The 22722-nt window shown below is 39.0% G+C and overlaps 1 non-coding gene across 1 annotated transcript; it reads left to right on the top strand.

The window, feature by feature from the left end:
* Positions 1-264: 264 nt before the first annotated feature.
* Positions 265-368, top strand: LOC112793541 (small nucleolar RNA R71). The gene has a single exon (XR_003198231.1). It is a non-coding gene; the product is annotated as a small nucleolar RNA R71 (small nucleolar RNA).
* The last annotated feature ends 22354 nt before the right edge of the window (positions 369-22722 follow it).

Raw genomic sequence — 22722 nt, 5'->3', positions numbered from 1 at the left:
TGAGTCAACACTTTGTTCTGAGCCAGTATGGCATTCAGAGCATCAATTTCAAGAACTCCCTTCTTCTGAGGGACCCCATTATTCACGGAATTCCTCTCAGAGGTATACATGAACTGGTTGTTTGCAACCATGTCAATGAGTTCTTGAGCCTCTTCAGGCGTTTTCTTCAGGTGAATAGATCCACCTGCAGAATGGTCCAGTGACATTTTCGAAAATTCAGAGAGACCATAATAGAATATATCTAATAGGGTCCATTCTGAAAACATGTCAGATGGACATCTCTTGGTCAGCTGCTTGTATCTTTCCCAAGCTTCATAGAGGGATTCACCATCTTTTTGTTTGAAAGTTTGAACATCCACTCTCAGCTTGCTCAGCTTTTGAGGAGGAAAGAATTTATCTAAGAAGGCAGTGACCAGCTTATCCCAGGAGTCCAGGCTATCCTTAGGTTGTGAATCCAACCATATTCTAGCTCTGTCTCTTACAGCAAAAGGGAAAAGCATGAGTCTGTAGACTTCAGGATCAACTCCATTCGTCTTTACAGTATCACAGACTTGCAAGAATTCAGTTAAGAACTGATAAGAATCTTCAGATGGAAGTCCATAAAACTTGCAGTTTTGTTGCATCAAAGCAACTAGTTGAGGCTTAAGCTCAAAGTTATTGGCTCCAATGGCAGGAATGGAGATGCTTCTTCCATCAAATTTGGATGTTGGCTTTGTGAAGTCACCAAGCATTCTCCTTGCATTATTATTATTATTATTTTCGGCCATCTCCTTCTCTTGTTCGAAAATTTCTGAAAGGTTGCTTCTGGATTGTTGTAATTTAGCTTCTCTTAATTTTCTCTTCAGAGTCCTTTCAGGTTCTGGATCAACTTCAACAAGAGTGCCCTTTTCCTTGTTCCTGCTCATAAGAAAGAGAAGAAAACAAGAAAAGAAAAAGGAATCCTCTATGTCACAGTATAGAGATTCCCTCAGGTTAGTAGAAGAAGAAAGAGGTAGAAGAATGAAGGAGGATGAAGAAGAATTCGGATGAAGAGAGGTGAAGAGAAGTGTTAGTAGTTAAATAATTAAATAGAATAAGAGAAGAGAAAGAAATTTTCGAAAATAATTTTGAAAAAATGGTTAGTGATTTTCGAAAATTAAAGATGAGATGAGATTAAAATTAGAATTTAAAACAATTAAAAAGAATTTTTGAAAAAGAGGGGGAGAATTTTCGAAAATTTAGAGAGGGAAAAGTAGTTAGGTGGTTTTGAAAAAGATAAGAAACAAACAAGGAGTTAGTTAGTTGATTGAAAAAGATTTGAAATCAAATTTTGAAAAAGATAAGAAGATAGGAGGTTAGATAAGATATTTTGAAATCAAATTTTGAAAAAGATAAAATTTTTGAAAAAGATAAGATAAAAGATAAAAAGATATATTTGAAAAAGATATTTGAAAAAAAAGATTTAATTTTAAAAAAATTACTTAACTAACAAGAAACTACAAGATAAGATTCTAGAATTTAAAGATTGAACCTTTCTTAACAAGAAAGTAACAAACTTCAAATTTTTGAACCAATCACATTAATTGTTAGCTAATTTTCGAAAATTTGATAAAAAGATAAGAAAAAGATTTTGAAAATATTTTGAAAAATATTTTTGAAATTTTCGAAAATGCTAAAAAATGAAAAAGATATGATTTTTGAAAAAGATTTTGAAAAGATAAAATTTTTAAAATTGAAATTTTGACTTGACTTGTAAGAAACAACTAATTTTTAAAAAAATTTTGACCAAGTCAACCCAAAATTTCGAAATTTTAGAGGAAAATAAGGAAAAGATATTTTTGATTTTTAAATATTGAATGAAAAACACAAAAATGACCCAAAACATGAAAATTTTGGATCAAGACACAAGATGCATGCAAGAATGCTATGAATGTCAAGATGAACACCAAGAACACTATGAAGATCATGATGAACATCAAGAACATAATTTTGAAAAATTTTTGATGCAAAGAAAACATGCAAGACACCAAACTTAGAAATCTTTAATGCATGAAAATTATGAATGCAAAAATGCACATGAAAAACAACAAAAGACACAAAACAAGAAATCATCAAGATCAAACAAGAGGACTTGTCAAGAACAACTTGAAGATCATGAAGAACACTATGAATGCATGAATTTTCGAAAACAATGCAAGAAAAATTTTAAAAGCATGCACTTGACACCAAACTTAAAAATTAACACAAGACTCAAACAAGAAACACAAAATATTTTTGATTTTTATGATTTTCTAATTTTTTTTTGTATTTTTATTGATTTTTTTCGAAAAACATTTTTGGAAAAACGAAAAATAAAAGAAAAATTTTGAAAAAGATTTTTGAAAAGAAAATTACCTAATCTGAGCAACAAGATGAACCGTCAGTTGTCCATACTCGAACAATCCCCGGCAACGGCGCCAAAAACTTGGTGGACGAAATTGTGATCACTTGTTATGTATTTATAAAGGATGTATACTCTGAAGGCATTGTTTATTGTCTTCACAATCTCGTTCAACTAACCAGCAAGTGTACTGGGTCGTCCAAGTAATAACCTTACGTGAGTAAGGGTCGAATCCACAGAGATTGTTGGTATGAAGCAAGCTATGGTCACCTTGCAAATCTCAGTTAGGCAGATTAAAAATGGTTTATGGGTTTTCGAATAATTAATAATAGAAGGAAATAAATAATAAAAGGGATAGAACACTTATGCAGATTCATTGGTAGAGGTATCTTTTAAGTATATACAGCTGCTGCATGGCTCAAGCACGCCTGCTCTCCTACTGCTTCTACTCAATCCTTCTTACTCCTTTCCATGGCAAGCTTTGTATAGGGGTTCACCATCAACTGTGGCTACTTTCATTCCTCACGGGGAAATAACCTGTGCGGCTGTCACTCGCACAGCTAACCAGTCTGGAGGCATCACCCATGGCTGATGGCTACATCCCATCCTCGCAGTGAAAACTATGCAACGCACTCTGTCACAGTACGGCTAATCACCGGTTGGTTCCCGCTCCTACTGGAATAGAATCCCTCTTTTGTGTCTGTCACCAACGCCCAGCAGGTTAAAGTTTGAAGCACGTCACGGTCATTCATGATCGGAATCCTACTCGGAACACCACAGACAAGGTTGGACTTTCCGGACTCCCAGGATCCTACTCGGAACACCACAGACAAGGTTGGACTTTCCGGATCCAGATGAATGCCGCCAACTATCTAACTTATACCACGAAGATTCTGTTGGGGAATCTAAGAGATACGCATTCAAGCTCTGTTGCATGTAGAACGGACATGGTTGTCAATCACGCACATTCATAATTGAGAATGATAATGAGGGTAATTTGACTCATAACATTCATCATATTCTTGGGTACGAATGAATATCTTGGAATAAGAATAAAAGAGATTTGAATAAAAGAAGATAGAATTTCATTAATACTTGAGGTACAGCAGAGCTCCACACCCTTAATCTATGGTGTGCAGAAACTCCACCGTTGAAAATACATAAGCAAAGAGTTCAGGCATGGCCGAATGGCCAGCCCTCTCTAACGTGATCAATGATCCCCTAAGATGAAGAATAAAACAAAACTGAGATCAAAGATGAGATCAAAGATGTCTAATACAATAGATAAATGTCCTATATATACTAGACTAGCTACTAGGGTTTTCATGAGTAAGTAATTGATGCATAAATCCACTTCCGGGGCCCACTTGGTGTGTGCTTGGGCTGAGCTTGATGAATTCACGTGCTAAGGCATATCTTGGCGTTGAACTCTGAGTTATGACGTGTTTTGGGCGTTCAACTCCAGATCATGACGTTTTTCTGGCGTCTAACTCCAGACAGCAGCGTGTACTTGGCGTTCAACGCCAAGTTACGTCGTCATTCTTCGAATAAAGTATGGACTATTATATATTGCTGGAAAGCTCTGGATGTCTACTTTCCAACGCCGTTGAGAGCGCGCCAATTGGAGTTCTGTAGCTCCAGAAAATCCATTTCGAGTGCAGGGAGGTCAGAATCCAACACCATCAGCAGTCCTTTTGTTAGCCTTCTTCAGAGTTTTGCTCAAATCCCTCAATTTCAGTCAGAATTTACCTGAAATCACAGAAAAACACACAAACTCATAGTAAAGTCCAGAAATGTGAATTTAACATAAAAACTAATGAAAACATCCCTAAAAGTAGCTCAAACTTACTAAAAACTATATGAAAACAATGCCAAAAAGCGTATAAATTATCCGCTCATCAGCCTCCTTCTTATCTGTGGGGAGCGTCTCTAATTGGAGGTAGTTGATTATAGGGGTCATTCACCCTTTATCCTGACCTGATATCGCTAGAATCTTTTATTCCTCTGAGATTGACAGGCTTTGCAGTATTTTCTGGATGAGACTTCTATTATTGTCCCCTGATTTTTTGCTGGCTAGTTTTGAGAGTGCATCATCTCGAGCATTCTGTTTCCGAGGTATATGGTGGACCTCGTATTCCCCAAGTTGTCCGAGCTATTCTCTGGTTTTGTCCAGGTACTTTTTCATGGTAGGGTCCTTAGCTTGGTAGCTCCCTTCTATTGGTGAGGTAACTACTTGTGAATCGCTGAAGATGATAAGCTTTTGAACTCCAACCTCCTTAGCCAGCCTCAAACTAGCTAGTAATGCCTCGTATTCAGCCTGATTATTTGAAGTAGGGAACTCGAATTTTAAGGAGAGTTTGATTTGGGTTCCTTGATTGCTTTCTATTATTACCCTGGTGCCTCTCCCGGTCTTGTTTGAGGAGCCGTCTACGTAGAAATTCCATTTCGTAGGAGTTCCCAAGGTGTCAGTATACTCGGCAATAAAGTCAGCCAGATATTGTGACTTGATAGCTCTCTGAGCTTCATATTGAAGATTGAACTCGGATAACTCGACTGCCCACTGTAGGATTCTTCCGGCTAAGTCGGTCTTCTTTAGAATGCGCTTTATGGGCTGGTTCGTCTGAATCTTGATGGTGTGAGCTTGAAAATATGGGCGTAAGCGAACTTTTCTATCTTTTGATAGTTTAGTTTGGCCCCGTGAAGAGGCTTGCTGATGAAGTAGATGGGTTGTTGCCCATGCTCGTCCTCTCTGACTAGCACTGAAGCTATTGCCCGACTTCCCACTGCAAGGTATAATATGAGTGTTTCTCCTTCCCGCGCTCGGGTAAGGATAGGTGGTTGCCCCAAGAATTTTTTGAAATCTTGAAAGGCTTGTTCACATTTTGTGGTCCATTCAAACCTCTTGTCCTTCCTTAACATGGTGTAGAAGGGGAGAGATCTTATGGCCGATCCAGCTAGAAATCTGGACAGGGCGGCTAGTCTTCTATTGAGCTGTTGGATCTCTTTGACGCAGGTCGTGCTTTTCATGTTAAGTATAGCCTGACACTTTTCTGGATTTGCCTCAATTCCTCTTTGTGTGAGCATGAAGCCTAAGAAATTTTCAGCCTCTACTGCAAAGGTGCATTTTGCGCGATTAAGTCGTATACCATGCTTTCTTATGGTGTTGAACACTTTGGTGAGGACGAATAGTAATGATTCCTCACTTTGTATTTTTACCAACATGTCGTCTACATACACCTCCATTAGTTTCCCCATATGGTCCGCGAATACTTTGATCATCAATCTTTGGTAGGTAGCTCCTGCGTTTTTGAGTTCGAATGGCATGACGACTTAACAGTAATTTGCTTTTGGGGTTAGGAACGAGGTCTTTTCTTGATCGGGTGGATACATCGGGATTTGATTGTATCCTAAGTAAGCATCCATGAAGGAGAGGTATTTGTACCCGGAGGAGGCATCCACTAGAGCGTCTGTGCTTGGGAGTGGATAGGGATCTTTTGGGCAGGCTTTGTTGAGATCGGTGTAATCAGTACACATCCACCACTTCCCATTTGATTTTTTCACCAGGACAACATTGGCTAGCCATAGTGGGTACTTGACCTCCCTTATGAATCCTACCTCCAATAAGTCTTGTACTTGTTCTTCCACAGCTTGGGATCTTTCCGGTCCGAGCTTCCTATGCCTTGCTGTACTAGCCAAGATCCTGGGTATACTTTGAGTCTATGGAACATTAGTTTGGGGTCTATGCCCGGCATATTTACGGCCTTCCATGTAAAGAGGTCAACATTGTCCCTTAGGAATTGTATCAGAGACTCCCTTATGTCTCCTTTTAAGATTGCCCCAATATTTGTTGTTTTATCTAGGTCATCTCTGATCTGGACTTTTTCGATCTTGCCTTCAGGTTGTGGATAAAATTCTTTGCGACCCCAAACTCCCCCGAGTTCGATAGTGTTGATTTCATCTCCTTTTCCTTTAAGGTTCAGACTTTCATTGTAATAGCGTTGAGCAATTTTCTGATCTCCTTTTATCGTGGCGATCCCTTCTGGAGTCGGGAACTTCATGCATAGATGTGGTGTCGAGACTACTACGGCGAGTTGGTTTAGTGTTGTCCGACCTATCAAGGCGTTGTAAGCTGAGCTTACGTCGACTATGATGTAATCTATATTAAGTGTCCTTGACTGGGTTCCTTTTCCGAAGGTCGTATGAAGTGAGATAAATCCAAGTGGCTGAATTGGAGTCTCTCCCAACCCGAACAGGCTATTTGGATATGCTCTGAGCTCTCTATCTTGTAGATCGAGTTTGTTAAAAGCGGATTTGAACAAGATATCCGCGGAGCTTCATTGATCTACCAGTGTTCGGTGAAGGTTTGCGCTGGCCAATATGATAGTAAAGACTATGGGATCCTCATATCCCAGGATGATGCCTACCGCGTCCTCTTGTGCAAAGGTAATGATGGGGAGGTCGGGGGACCTCTCTCCTTCCCCAATGTGATATACCTCTTTAAGGTGTCATTTGCGAGATTATTTAGAGACCCCTCCTCCTGCGAATCCTCCATTTATCATATGAACATGTCTCTCCGGGATGTGAGGGTGTCATTCAGCCCGTCCGACCTCTTCGTCTCTTCTTCGTTTTCTAGGTTCATCTGTTTTGGCCAGATACCGATCTAGTCATTATTCTCTAGCCAATTTCTCCATGACATTCTTTAAGTTGAAACACTCGTTGGTGGAGTGTCCGTAGATTCGGTGGTACTCGTAGTATTCTGTCCGATTTCCTCCTCTTTTTTTGCTTTTGATTGGCCGAGGTGGCGGGATCTTCTCAATGTTGTATACTTCTCGGAAGACGTCTACAAGAGACACCCGAAGAGGGGTGTAACTGTGGTATTTTTTAAACTTCTCTCCATGTTGGTCTTCTTTTTTCTTGGACGCTTTATCCTTGTCACGAGATGTGTAGGAGAATCCAGATTTTGAGGTCTCTCCTATTCTAGAGTTCTCCTCCATGTTGATGTATTTTTCTGCTCGTTCTTGTACCTCATTTAAAGATGTGGGATGCTTTTTTGATATGGAGTGGCTAAAAGAACCTTCTCGCAGGCCATTGATGAGACCCATGATGGCTGCTTCTGTTGGCAAACTATGTATGTCTAGACATGCTTTGTTGAATCTTTCCATGTAGTTGTAAAGACTCTTTCAATCTCCTTGCTTGATCCCTAATAGGCTTAGGGCATGTTTCGCTTTGTCCTTTTGGATGGAGAATCTGGTAAAAAACTTTTTGGCTAAGTCGTCAAAACTTGTGATGGATCTAGGAGGCAAGCTGTCGAACCACCTGATTGCTGTCTTTGTTAGGGTAGTTGGTGCACAAAATTGTGATCATCAATGGCGCCATCAACATGGTACGCACAATTGTAATCTCAACTCTTTATCACAACTTCGCACAACTAACCAGCAAGTGTACTGGGTCGTCCAAGTAATAAACCTTACGCGAGTAAGGGTCGATCCCACAGAGATTGTTGGTATGAAGCAAGCTATGGTCATCTTGTAAATCTTAGTCAGGCAAACTCAAATGGTTATGAATGATGAATAAAACATAAAGATAAAGATAGAGATACTTATGTAATTCATTGGTAGGAATTTCAGATAAGCATATGAAGATGCTTTGTCCCTTCCGTCTCTCTACTTTTCTACTGTCTTCATCCAATCCTTCTTACTCCTTTCCATGGCAAGCTGTATGTAGGGTTTCACCGTTGTCAGTCGCTACCTCCCATCCTCTCAGTGAAAATGTTCAACGCACCCTGTCACGGCACGGCTATTCAGCTGTCGGTTCTCGATCATGTCGGAATAGAATCCAGTGATTCTTTTGCGTCTGTCACTAACGCCCCACAATCGCGAGTTTGAAGCTCGTCACAGTCATTCAATCATTGAATCCTACTCAGAATACCACAGACAAGGTTTAGACCTTCCGGATTCTCTTGAATGCCGCCATCAATTCTAGCTTATACCACGAAGATTCCGATTAAGGGATCCAAGAGATAAACATTCAAGCCTTGTTTGCTTGTAGAACAGAAGTGGTTGTCAGGCACTCGTTCATAAGTGAGAATGATGATGAGTGTCACATAATCATCACATTCATCATGTTCTTGGGTGCAAATGAATATCTTAGAACAAGAATAAGCCGAATTGAATAGAAGAACAATAGTAATTGCATTAATACTCGAGGTACAGCAGAGCTCCACACCTTAATCTATGGTGTGTAGAAACTCCACCGTTGAAAATACATAAGAACAAGGTCTAGGCATGGCCGTAAGGCCAGCCCCATAAAAGTGATCAAAAGATTCAAAGATCTAAAGATGATCAAAGGATCTCAAGATGAAAATACAATAGCAAAAGGTCCTACTTATAGAGAACTAGTAGCCTAGGGTTTACAAATGATGAGTAAATGACATAAAAATCCACTTCCGGGCCCACTTGGTGTGTGCTTGGGCTGAGCATTGAAGCATTTTCATGTAGAGACTCTTTTTGGAGTTAAACGCCAGCTTTTGTGCCAGTTTGGGCGTTTAACTCCCATCTTTGTGCCAGTTCCGGCGTTTAACGCCGGGCAGTTTTGAGCTAATTTGGAACGCCGGTTTGGGCCATCAAATCTTGGGTAAAGTATGGACTATTATATATTGCTGGAAGCCCAGGATGTCTACTTTCCAACACCGTTGAGAGCGCGCCAATTGGGCTTCTGTAGCTCCAGAAAATCCACTTCGAGTGTCCAACAGCATCTGCAGTCCTTTTTAGTCTCTGAATCAGATTTTTGCTCAAGTCCCTCAATTTCAGCCAGAAAATACCTGAAATCACAGAAAAACACACAAACTCATAGTAAAGTCCAGAAAAGTGAATTTTAACTAAAAACTAATAAAAATATACTAAAAACTAACTAAAACATACTAAAAACATACTAAAAACAATGCCAAAAAGCGTATAAATTATCCGCTCATCAGTAGTCGGGAAAGCTTTGCATCGAAATGCATCCGAGGCTTCGGTGAGATACATTTTGCTTCTAAAATTGCTGAGATGATGGCTTGGGTCGGAGGTGCCATCGTTTGGGGTCATGTCGGGGGCTTTAAAATCCTTTGGAACTTTAGCCTTCATGATCTCTTTGGTGAAGGGATCTTGGTCTTTGTGGGAGCTATCATTGTGACTAGATTGAATGGTTCTAGTTTTGAGGTCAGCCTCGAGCTTTAGAAGTTTGTCCTCTAGTTCTCAGCATCGGCTAATTTCTCTCTGAAGGTCTTTCTTTGCTTCTCGTTGGATTTCGGCTTCTTTTTCGAGTTGTTTGAGACGATCTTGTTGAGCTTGTATGGCCTCCATGATTTCGGTATTTGGCGAATTCTTGTCTTTTGGTTGAGATGCATCTTTCGGTGTCTTGTCCACGTTTTTGTATGGCGTTCTGTTCTCGAGATCAGAATCGTGATCGTTGTCAAGGTTGTCCGCCACAATGATGGGATGACTTCTAGGTTCCCCGGCAACGGCGCCAATGTTCCGAGGGTTACCTGAAACTGTAGGTCGATCTCGGACAAGATCTTCTGTTGTGGTCAAAGCTGTTGCGTGCAACTTGTTGGACTTGTCGGTGCTGCTGATCCTTTGTCACCGGAGTGTGGTAGTACCTGCAAAAGACTCCGATGCTTAAGTTAGCACGTGCTTTAGGCAGGTTTTTAGTAGAATCAGAGTATGAGTTATACCTGGGTGCTCCAGTGTATTTATAATAGTGTTGAGTGACCCTTCTAGATATAAGATAGTTATCTTATCTTATCTTTTAGCTGAAGCTATCTTATCTTCAAGGGGAACCACCCTTATCTTTCTAGGCCTTGGCTGCCTTTAGATTTTGGGTTGTGTCCCTTTGTTTGGGCCTGTTTGGCCCTTTTAGTCAATTGGGCCGAACTCTTTATGAAGAGGTCGGGGAGCCTGACCAGAAAAGGTCGATTATTTTGTCTGAAATCAGCCCGAGTCGCATAGCTCGACTCAGGGTATGAACAAATTTAAACCAAAATCAAGTCATGTATCCAAATATTGTGAACCAATTTCAAAACTAACTTACTTAGACCAAAACCAAATCATTTAAACCGAAAACCAATTTCAGTTTCATTCTTAAATCTGTTTCCAAAGGCTCGGAAATTGTGTCAGTTTTACTAAGTCAAAGTTTCCTAAAATACTTCAAACGTTTCTTAAAACGTCGTAAAGTGAAATTAGTTAATCAAAATCCAAGTTCCTTTTTAATCCATTAAAACTCCTTCAAATTTGCTTATTTAATCAACTTCCAAAACATAATTATTTTCATCTTTAAATTGACTTTAAAACCTACTTCTTTTCTAAAATAGTTTACATTCAAAATATAACAATTTTCTTAATAAAAGAGTTCAAACCTATTTCATATATCTGTAATTCAATTCAAGGCATAATTCATTCCTTTTAAAAATTCGTTTCAAACAAAGTCTCGTATTTTATAAAAATTTCACCAGCATCTCCCATAAAACTTGGACTTTGCCACCCTTTTCGGGTCCCAACGAAACTAATAATCAACTATTTCCAACAGTTTCAAGACCAAATCAGTTTCCAATAAAACAAAAACTCAACTTTCAGATTATCAAAAATCATTCAAGTCAACCAATCCAAAAATCTACAATTTATTGAAATCAGACATTGTTTCAATCAAGCAGGCAACCATATTCATTCAAGATAAAATCAGACAACTCATAAGACTCACATAACCACCAGAAATACATTTCTCACGGCATATCTATTTATAACAATTTCCAATTAAAATAAAATTAGTTTGTATGAAAAGCCCCAACCTCAAAACGCAAAATGATAGCCCAAACACATTAACCGAACTCTTTCCTCTCAGCCCGGAACCAACGACAACCACAAACTCAGCCCCTGATCCCTTTTGTAGCACCCACAGCAATGTAAAACCGTTTTTCAACATACAAAACTCGAACCTACGTTACCAACATCAGAGTTTATAACCAAACATAATAGAATGTTAACGCAGGGGTTTCCGTAATGTAAATACTTACCGAACCAAGAAAACAAAACAGCACCGTTTGTTGAACAGGCTTGGCGGCAGTCCCGGTAACCACCTCGAGTGGCGACGGCGACCAGCTCTCCGGCGATGATAACTGAAACTAATCATACAATGACAATAAAGCTTCTGGAAACCTAAAGGAAACAAAGGCCAACTTAAACCCTTACCCGCAAGATTTTCCGGTGACGGAGACGAGGTTTTTCAGCGGCCGAAACTATGGTGACGCAGCAGCAGTTTTCCAGTGCCATTCGGTGAGGCAGAACAACGGTGGCAACTTCCACCGCTGTCACCTCCTCTTTTCCGATGATGGTAACTGCTCCACTCCTCTATGGTGGTGTCGAGATCAAGGATGGCGACGACTCCAAGACGGTGAGCAAGGACGGTGGCAGCTCTTCGTGGTGGCCGATCTCCCCTGTTTAGTGACATCAGCGGCGGTGAAAGGCAATGAAGGCGAGGATAGATCTGAGGAAGGAAGGCACGGCCGCACAAATCAGAAACCCTCATGGCGCGTCTCTTTCTCTCGCGCGACTGGTGGCGACGACAGTACCAGGCTCTCCTCCGGTGACGCCCTTCCCTCCTTGCTCTCTCGGATCTCGCTCTCCGGTCACAACACTGACCCCGCGCCTCTCTCTTCCTTCGACTCGGCCTGACGGCAAACTCCAAGGCGGTGGCAGGAACCTCGAAGTGTGCAGTCTCCCCAGTGATGGCAGTGAAACGCCGGTGAAGACAGGCCGGACGTTGGCTGGATGACGGCGCGGGTGAAGCTCCCTCCTCCCCTGGCCAGCACGTTTCTTCCTTCTCCCTCAATATCATTTCTGCTTCTGTTTCTTTCCTTTCCTTTGGTTCAGGAACCATGTGTGTGTGTTAGGATATGGCTGCGCAGTGAGGGAAACATGGGGGGGTGAGTGTGGCCAAAATTAGGGTTAGGGACATTTTTATAATTTTAACAAAATTAGGGCAATAGGGTTAATTTTTGTAATTTCAAATAAAAGTAAGGATAATATAGTAATTAGAAATAAATTTTAATCAAACAATACTTATGTATAAAAATACTATTTGTTCATCAGTTTTACAAATTACTTTCAATAAAATGTTCAAATCCAAAAATTAGGAATAATATGAATAATTCCTTTATTTTCCAAAATAGTAGTATTAGTATTTTAAAATATTAATTATTTAGTCCAAATCATATAAAATTCTTATTATTTCATAACTATCAAATTTATAACTTAAATATAGAAAATAATTCAATAATCATAAAATTAATGAAATTCTGATTTAAATAGTCAAACCTCATTTTTTTTGAATTTCTAAAACTTTAAATCATAATAGAAAAATAATCCAGAAGTATAGAGTTTGAATAAAAACCTTAATTTATTTCAAATCCAATTAATCAAAATTGCCTTAAATTATTTTCAATAAAATGATTTTACGAAAATAAACTATAAACAAATATGATTTGAGATTAGTTCAAAATAGGGCTTTTCAAAAGTCTTGGGTCTTACATATAGCATAATTTTAACTCACGCGTACGCGTGATCCACACATACACGTCATCTGTCTCTCTCTGCACTATCACGCGTGCGCATTGACGATGCGTGCGCGTCACTTTTCATTGCTGCCATTCACGCGTACGCGTGACACCTGCCATGTTTCACCCACCTTCTTTTCTTCTCCTCTTTCCATTTCTTTCCTTCTTCTCTCTTCTCCTCTTTTCCTTCCCTTCTTCAACCATCATCCAACACTATCAATCACCATCTAACACTACCTATATATTAGTTAGTTATTATTTGGTTAGCTTAATTTTTGTTTTAGGTGATAAGTGTTAGATGATTAATTTATTTGATATTAATTGCTGCTGATTACTATAGGATGCTATTTTGGCATCATTTTTGTTAATTTTCTAACACGCACCAACAATTTTTGTGCTCAGAAAGCTTCCCAAAGCCCCAGCACTCCACAGCGGCCTACTGGTCGCAATAGCCTTCCTCCACTCTTACCCACCCCTAACCAGCGACCTTCCACCAGAAATTCCAAGAATTTCGTCAAGCAACTTTCCCCTGCCGAAATTCAGAATTTTCGAGAAAAGGGCCTTTGCTTTTGGTGCAATGAAAAATTTTTGGCATCGCATAAATGTGCTAACAAACACTTGATGTTGCTACAGTTGGTGGGAGAAGATGACCCTGCATTAGACGACCCTGGAGAGCTTGCCCAATCTGAGAGTGCCATTTTAGAGCAATTAGAGCAGGACGTCGTGGCACATCATCTTTCATATAATGCCATGCATGGCACTAAGGGACCTTCCACCATTCGACTCAAAGCTATGCTAAATGGGTTGGAGGTGTAAGTTCTTATCGATGGGGGTAGTTCGGACAGCTTCATTCAACCAAGGATTGCAAAGTTTTTAAACCTGCCAGTTGAACCTTGCCCTGGGATCATGGTTGTTGCATGGGACTTTGATGTTCTCACAGTGGAGGGATGCATTTCCAAGATTGATATTCACGTACAGGCTGCAAAATAACAATTCTTGAGGTGTATGTCCTTCATGTAGCGGGTGGTGATATGGTAATTGGCACTACTTGGCTTGAAAACCTCAAGACCCACATTGTTGATTATGACAGTTCTTTTCTGCGGATTCTGCATCAAGGCAAATTTGTCACTATTCATGGTGACAAGACCCTAGCTCTAGCACAAGCACAATTTCACCATATTAGAAGACCTGCTCAGATTGACTCTATATCTGAAGCATTCACTCTTCAAGTCCACAAAGCCGACAACAAGTCTATCAACGCTTTAGTGCTGCCTGGGAACATGGACCCTGCACTGATGTTATTGCTTCAAAAATATGCGATGGTGTTTGATTAACCAGTTGGCCTACCTCCGTAGCGAGCTCAGGATCACAGCATTCCTCTCATCTAGGGAGTTGAACCTGTGAAAGTTAGGCCGTATAGATTCCCTCATAGCTAGAAATAACAGATTGAAGTCATGGTCCAACAAATGCTTCATGAAGGTAGTATCCAACCTAGTAATAGCCTCTTTTCCTCCCCTATTTTGTTAGTTAAGAAGAAAGATGGGACTTGCCATTTTTGCACCAATTATAGAGCCTTGAACAAAATTACAGTGAAGGATAGTTTTTCGATTCCGATAGTTAAGGAACAACTCGATGAAATATTTGGTGCAACTTTTTTTTCGAAATTGGACCTTCGATCCGGTTATCACCAAATCTTAGTTAAACCAGAGATGGTGTTTTGCACGCACCAAGGTCACTATGAATGGCTTGTGATCCCTTTGGCTTGACTAATGCGCCGGCCACCTTCCAAAGCTTGATGAATGATGTATTTTGACCGTATTTAAGGAAGTTTGTCTTAGTCTTCTTTGATGTTATTCTAGTATATAGTCCTTCTTGGCAGCATCAGTTGAATCATTTGGAGATTGTCCTGAAGCTACTGTAACAAGAAACCCTATATGCTAAGTTCACTAAGTGCCATTTTGGTGTATCCGATGTTGATTATTTGGGTCACACAATCTCATCTAATGGTGTCCACATGGATAAAGCAAAGGTTCAGGCTGTGCTGGATTGGAAACAACCAAAAAACCTCAAGCAGTTTATGGGTTTTTTGGGTTTGACAGGGTACTATAGGCGGCTTATTAAAAGGTATGCGGCCATAGCTTCTCCGCTCACGAATTTACTAAAAAGAGATGCCTTCAATTGGAATGACAAAGCTGAATTGGTTTTCAACCAACTCAAGTCTGCAATCACATCCCAACCTGTACTTGCCTTGCCTAACTTTGCACTACCCTTTGAAGTGGAACAGATGCTTCGGAAAATGGTATAGGAGTGGTTTTAACACAAGGCAGGAACCCCATTGCATATTTTTCTAAGAAATTGGCTTCTGCTATGCAGCGACAGTCGGCATATATTAGAGAATTTCATGCTATTACTAAAGCCATTGCAAAATTTAGACATTACCTCCTTGGACAAAAATACATTATTTGCACCGATCAACAATGTCTTAAAGCCTTATTGGAGTAGAATCTTCACACGTCAGAGCAGCACAAATGGCTGCACAAATTGCTGGGCTATGACTTCAAGATTCAATATAAACCAGAAGCAAAAAATGTACCAGTCGGTGCCTTGTCCCAATGTTTCTTGGCAGCCTGGACAAGGCCTAAATTAGAATGGGTTCAAACCTTTAAGGGGGATATTGAAAAGGATTCTACTTTGAAGGACATCCTACAACGCTGTAGCAACAATACCAATGATGACTTGAACTATACTTATAGGAATGGCGTGCTATTATGGTGAGGGCATGTTGTGATTCCTATGCACAGTAGTTTAATTAAACTCATTTGCATGAATAACATGACAGTAGCATTGGTGGGCACTCGGGAATCACAAAGATAGTGGAGAGGATTTGCTCCCATTTTGATTGGCCTAATATGCAGCGGGACATTCGACGCTATGTCCTTTTGTGTAGCACTTGCTAACAGGCCAAGATGGAAACAAAATCACCAGCCGGTCTCCTGCAACCTCTACCCATTCCGTCTCAAGTATGAGAGGACATATGCATGGGCTTTATAATTGCCCTGCCTCCAGTTAATGGTTATTCAGTGATCATGGTCGTCATCGATAGACTCACAAAGTTTGCACACTTTATTGTGCTCAAACACGACTTTAATAGCGAATCGGTGGCTGATGCATTTATTAAAAATGTAGTGAAACTTCATGGCTTCCCCAGATCAATTGTCTCCGATAGGGACAGGGTGTTTGTGAGTAAATTTTGGCAACAATTATTCCAGGTACAAGGTACAAACTTGGCCATGAGTTCGGCATACCATCTAAAAACCGATGGTCAAAGTGAGGTGCTTAACAAGACGTTGGAAATGTACTTATGATGCTTCTGCTACGACACTCCCAAAAAGTGGATGGCCATGCTTTCTTGGGCACAATATTGGTATAATACCTCTACCCATAAAAGTATAAAAATGCCTCCTTATAAGGCCCTATATGGTAGAGAAACTCCTTCGCTAGTTAAATATGAATGGTGCCAAGAAGATGAAGCGTCCCTACAAGAGATGTTGTTAGCAAGGGATCAGCTCTTGGAGCAGCTCAAGGCCAAACTGTCCAGATCTCAGCAATATATGAAGCATTTTGCTAATAAAACCAGAAGACATGTGGAGTTTAAGGTCGGCGACTGGGTCCTTGTGAAGTTGCAACCTTATCGGCAGCATTCAGTTGCCTTAAGAAAGAACTAGAAACTTGGTATGCGCTATTTTGGCCCTTTTAGGATCGACAAAAAACTTAGCGCAGTTGCTTATCGGTTGGCCCTGCCTACAGAAGCTAATATCTACAATGTTTTTTACATTTCTGCTATCAAGCAATTTCGTGGGGAGCATGATAAACACTACTTCCCTCTTCCTCTTCAAACCACCGAGTTAGGCCCGATCTTGGAACCATACAAGGTGGTGGGACAAAGAACCATATTACAAGATGGATAGAAAGTGCCTCAATTACAGGTGCAGTGGGGATTGACTCCTGAGGTGGACACGACTTGGAAAAATGTTGACCAGCTTCGGAAGGCTTACCCGCATCTCAACCTTGAAGGCAAGGTTGAAGTTAATGGGGGGAGTAATGTAAGGAATAAAAATGAAAAAGAGTACGTGAATAAAGGTCATACAGAATCAGCACCAACCAGTGAGAGGAAAAAGTTGGTTATTGGAAATGGACAGCTGTCAAATGATCCTTCAATTCAAGAAATCTGGAGAAGCATAAGGGGATGGTCATTAATAGAACGTTGGACGACTTTGAGTGGTAGCTATGCAGTGGTAACCTCATTCCCTTCTAAAATTCCTCCTCTGCTCTCTTTTCTTCTTCACAAATTCTTCCATCTCTCTAGTCTAATTCTCACTTTCTGTTCTTGTTCAGGTGCTAATTGTTGTGGCTAAACCTTGGCAATTTTTCATCATTCACTGAGATTACATTCTGCTGTTCCTTTCTTATTTGTATGAGATACTGTGACTGTTATATTGAAATTGTTCTTTTGAATTACCACTGCACTTCTTGTTTAATATTACTTAATATCACTTACTCCTATTAGTTCACCCTTACACTTATGTACTATTACTTAAACCGCAACCACTTTGTTTTTAATTTTTTTCTTTTCTTTTCTTGTCTTTTCTTTTTAGAGCATTAATGATAAAGATAAATGCAATTGCAGATGGTATCTACATGCAACTTCTTCCTCTGAACACAATCCATCACATATTTCTGTTGTGTGACAATACAAATTGATGCCACCATAACAACTTGCACCCAAATTGTGGTATTCACACTGTTGATGATATTTTTCGTTATCAATGATTTCAAAAAGTTAATGACAAGGCAATAATTGAACAAAATATTAAATAAAAAGGGCCATTTTTTTAACAATTTAAGTTCGTCCTTATTAAATCACTAATGATCATAATATTTGTAGTCCTTGTCAAACCGCCGAACCACTGAGATATCATTTTCTTTTCTTTTCTCTTTTCATCTAAATTATTAGAATTCAAAAATTGCAAGTTCAACCTCAACTAATTTAAGTTAAGTTAAGTCCCTAACATTAATTTCATATCCAGTCAAATCAAAAGATTTTATTTCCATAATTTACGTACATAGCAAAGTGTTTGGAGTTAAAATTAAATTAGGGATATAGAATTGATTTTGATATTTGTAAGAAAAAGCTAATTATGTATTAGGCTGAAAATATTAGCTTAGGTTGTACCTCTAAAAAGAATAATGTAATCTATATCAATAATTAAAAAAACTTATAAGATTGACCTTTTATCCAAGACTAATTAGAATAAGAATGAAAATACTGATGCTTTCTTGAAAGACGTTGCTTTCTTTGTTATATTATTTTGTACTTAGGATCCATTTGGTAAAAGCAACATCTTTGAAAAAATAACCAGCTTTTACTTACAATCATAAACCTCAAAAAAAGATTTATACTTCAAAAAAAGATTTATACTTATAAACTATTTTGCAACTTAAAAATCTATCTTTTTACTTACCAAACTACTAAGATTGTTTCAAAAAACTATTTATAGAGATTATAAAACATGCTCTAGGTGCATTAGTGATAAGGGGTTCATTAATCCTAATATTTCCATCCAATTTTTTCAATTTTAGCAACACCACACTTGACTTCATCTTATGGATTTTGACTCAAAAACATATTTGAGACAAATACAAAGAAGGAAACAGTATGCAGGATAATTGACTTGCTCAATTTCTCAACTGTCACAGGTTCACTTGAGATTTGAAAATAAAGTACACAAAATCCTAAACATATCAACACACACAAACTGCACTACATCTCTTTGCGTAAGTATCTATATAAGAAGATATATATAAAAAGTCTGTATTAATATGAGAGTGCTGAGGATAAATTTTCTAACCTTGTTTCCTTCTTGCTTCAACTTTTGCAAAGAATTCTCTCCATACATCAGTTAGAAAAAAGATTGGCTCATCGTCTTCTTTCTTGTCATGTAGCTCCACATGCTCCAGCTCTTGTGAACTCCTGATACGAACAAAAAAGCATCAGAATAAGATTGCCTTTCAAAGATAATGTAATCACAAGCTTATTTGTTTTGTGTGACATTGTATGAATGACTTTTAGGAGCTTGCGAATTTGAGGGAGGAAAAAGATAGCCTCACAGCAACTGTTCTACATACTCATGAGATACAAAAATTGAAGTTGGAATTGGAGCAAGAACGTAATAAATTGGCAAACATTCAACTAAAATACCAGGGTCTATATTCGGCACTTCATTATTTATTAGATTTTGGCACATTTTGGGAATGTAAACTAAATAATTACTAACTATCATGTTCTTTCTTTCAATTTTAGAGGAACAGAAATTGAACAAGTCTTTCCACGATAAGCTTAAATTATCAAAGCTGGAAAGAGAAAAAGTAAGTTTGTAAACAATATAAAGTTTTTTATGATCATGCTGCTAAAACACTACATCTTCTATGTTAGATGTAAAACCCGATTAATTAACGACTAATTAATCCATAAATTAGAATTTATTCTAGAAAGTTAAAAATGTAATTTTTATGGCTTAATATGACAAAAGAAATTAAAACGAGAATTTTGATACCAATTTTAAAGAAATTGGCCCAAGATTGGACCGAATGGGCCAAACCGGGCCAACCGGACCCATATTGGGCCCTTGGCCCAACCAAGCTCAACCTAAAATCCTAAAACAGCACTCTCTCTCCTCTCTAAACCCTCAAACACGCTGAAATTGGGGAGGAATGGGGGAAGAATACTCTTCCAAAGTTCTAACTCTCACTTGATCTTCAAACCAGGCCACCATAACTTTTGATCCGCAGCTCCGATTGCCACACTATTTACGGCCATGCGTTCACCGTGACGAACTCTACAAAATCCACTACTTTGTTCTTGAAGTAAGTCACGATTTTAGTTCAGTTCTCTCAGCCCTTAAATTCGAATTTTTGGTTAAAAAGTGTTGAGATTTTTGGCTTTTTGATGTTATAGATTCCAACTAGCTTGAAGGAGAGGCTTAATCTTGTCTCCTTGATCCTTGGGTGTGGTAGGATTCTCAACCCTAGTGGAATTTGTTAGTTTATGATGTTTGGGTATTGAGTTATTGTGTTTGGATGTGATAATTGTGGCTTAGGTAGTATGTATGTGAATATTGAAGTTGATTGAGGTCTTGGAGAGCTTGGAATAAACTTTTATGTGTTAAAAATATGTTCTTGGAGGTGTTGAAGCTTTGAGAGCTTGTGAAAAAATGATTTGGAGGTGTTTCAGGTTAAGCGAAAAAGCAGCTAAGGTATGGTCTCGGTTTCCTGTATCTAAAATATAATGTGGTGTGAAAACTTAGATTAGAGGCCCTAAGATAGGATTTGAATAGTTGATATTGTTGAATGGTAAGATAAATTGTATGGTTATGTATGTGATCAATGAATATTGATGTTTTGATGGTATGATGCATGAGAGATATGCATGTTTGGATATATGCCTAATGATTGGTTGAGGTTCAATTGTGGGTGAAACCATTTTGATGGTGAAGATGATATTGACTGTATGTATTGATGGTTGATTAAAAATGGTATTGTTGGAAATTGGGATGAGGAAACATATATAATATGATATTGTGTTTGAAATTGAGTTATTTGATTGAGATTGGTTAAAATGGTGGATTGGTGGTTTATGAATTTGATAAAAATGTTAACCTAAGAGTTGAGGAGGCTTGAGGTTGATTTTTGGTATGTTTTGGTTGGTTTTGAAAGGGGTTGAAATTGGTTTGTTTTGAAAATGGAACTTTGTGGTTTTGTATGAAAATATGGTTTTTGGGCTTACTTTGATAGAGCATATCTTGGTCTCCAGATCCCCGATTTGTATCAAACTTGTTTAGAAATGAAATTGGATCCGAGATGTTTATGCCGTTTGAAGAACGGATGGAAAATGACTTGAAACGAAAAAGTTATGCCGATGGGAAGATTGGGGTTTGAAATTGGAATTCTACAGCTTTTTAACTTAGTAGAATTTTTGGTAGATCGTACTCCCACGCGTACGCGGGGACGACGCACACGCGTCACTTTCAAATTTTCACTCCCCGATGCGTGCGCCTGGCCGACGCGCACGCATTGATATACTGATTCAAGTGCCCAGCCAAAGTTCCCCAGAGTTGCGCGGGTATTGTGCGGGTTTTGTGCGAAGAGCACAAAATGCACCCACGCGTACACGTGGCTGATATGCAAGCGTCATTTTACTTTGCTTCCATCCACGTGTGCACATGGGCGACGCGTATGCGTCACTATAACTTTTCTTCTTTCCACGCGTGCGCATGGGCGACGTGCACGCGTGACCCCATTTTCACTCCAAAGTTGATTTTTGAGTTTTCAAAGCCGAATTTCAGACTTCTAAGCCTCCGATCTCACCCCTTATGTCCTAAGTCCTTGTGATATGCCTAGCAATGAGAAGGAGCTAGGAAATGTGGTAACTTATGGATGAAGTAAAGGGAGAATTAATAATGAATGATGATCAAAGACAATTGTATGAGATACGGAGGATGATGATGGAAGTGCTTTATATGCCATGAGTCGAAGGGCTATAATTGTTAATAAATTGGCTAGTTATGGATTGTATTATGAGCCGAATGGCTGAGTTATTGCTGAATTATAGCTGAGTTATTATTGAATTATGGCTGAGTATGATTGCATATATGCATATTGAATGAAATGTGAATGTTGCACTTCCACCATCTGAGATAGGAGTTTTCCTGGGTGAAAGCAGTGGCTAGCCACCATGTGTTCCAGGTGGAGACTCGATACTCTGCTGACCCTATGTCGTAAGTGTGGCCAGATACTGTGAAAGTTCCTGATGAGCTCGCCCCCGTGGATAAACACCAGTGTGGGTGTTGTGAATATGTATTAATGATTATGATTGAGTATAACACGAGTTGGGGATGCACGACAGAGGGAAAGTCTAATGGTTAGCTACCAGGACTTGTCGGGTTGGCTTTATAACTGACAGATGAGACTCATCAGCCACTAGGACAGGCATACATCATATGCATTATATGTAATTTGTTTGGAATGCATAATTGACTGCATAATACTTGCTAATTGTGTAATTTCCGTATCTATTTCCTATATGTGCATTTCCTTATTGATATAATTGTGTTTGCAATATCAATTTACTGAAGGCGGTTGAGAGGTCTGCAGGATTTGGAAAGGAGAGTGTTAGTTAGACTAGAGATCTTTAGTCAGTTGCCATTTATGGTTTAGTCTGTTTATAAGCTTTGATTATCTATTGGAAGTTCTAGGATTGCCTTCGGCTTTCCTAGGACATTATATGTTAGATATGTGGGTACTGTTATCATACTAAGAACCTCCGATTCTCACCCATGCGGATTTTGTGTTTTTAAGATGCAGGTCGTGAGGCTTCTCGCTGAGGCATGCTGGTAGGAAATTTCTAACCACAAACTAACTGGCAAGTGCACCAGGTCGTACCAAGTAGTACCTCAGGTGAATGAGGGTCGATGCCACGAGGATTGATGGATTAAGCAACAATGGTTAAATGATTTACTTAGTTAGACAAGCAAAAAATGATGTTTTAAGAGTTTAAACGCATTAACAGTAAATTTAGAAAATTAATAAAGCAAGCAATAAACAGGTTGTGAAATATGTATTGAGAATCAGTTAAGGCTTCAGAGTTATCTATTTTCTAGATTGACTTTTCTTACTAACTATTTTAATCATGCAAGATTTAATTCATGGTAAACTATAT

The sequence above is a fragment of the Arachis hypogaea genome, chromosome 3, assembly GCF_003086295.3.
Source record: "Arachis hypogaea cultivar Tifrunner chromosome 3, arahy.Tifrunner.gnm2.J5K5, whole genome shotgun sequence".
Taxonomy (NCBI): domain Eukaryota; kingdom Viridiplantae; phylum Streptophyta; class Magnoliopsida; order Fabales; family Fabaceae; genus Arachis; species Arachis hypogaea.
The sequence above is the reverse complement of the archived record's forward strand: the minus strand, read 5'-3'. Positions and strand labels throughout refer to the sequence as shown.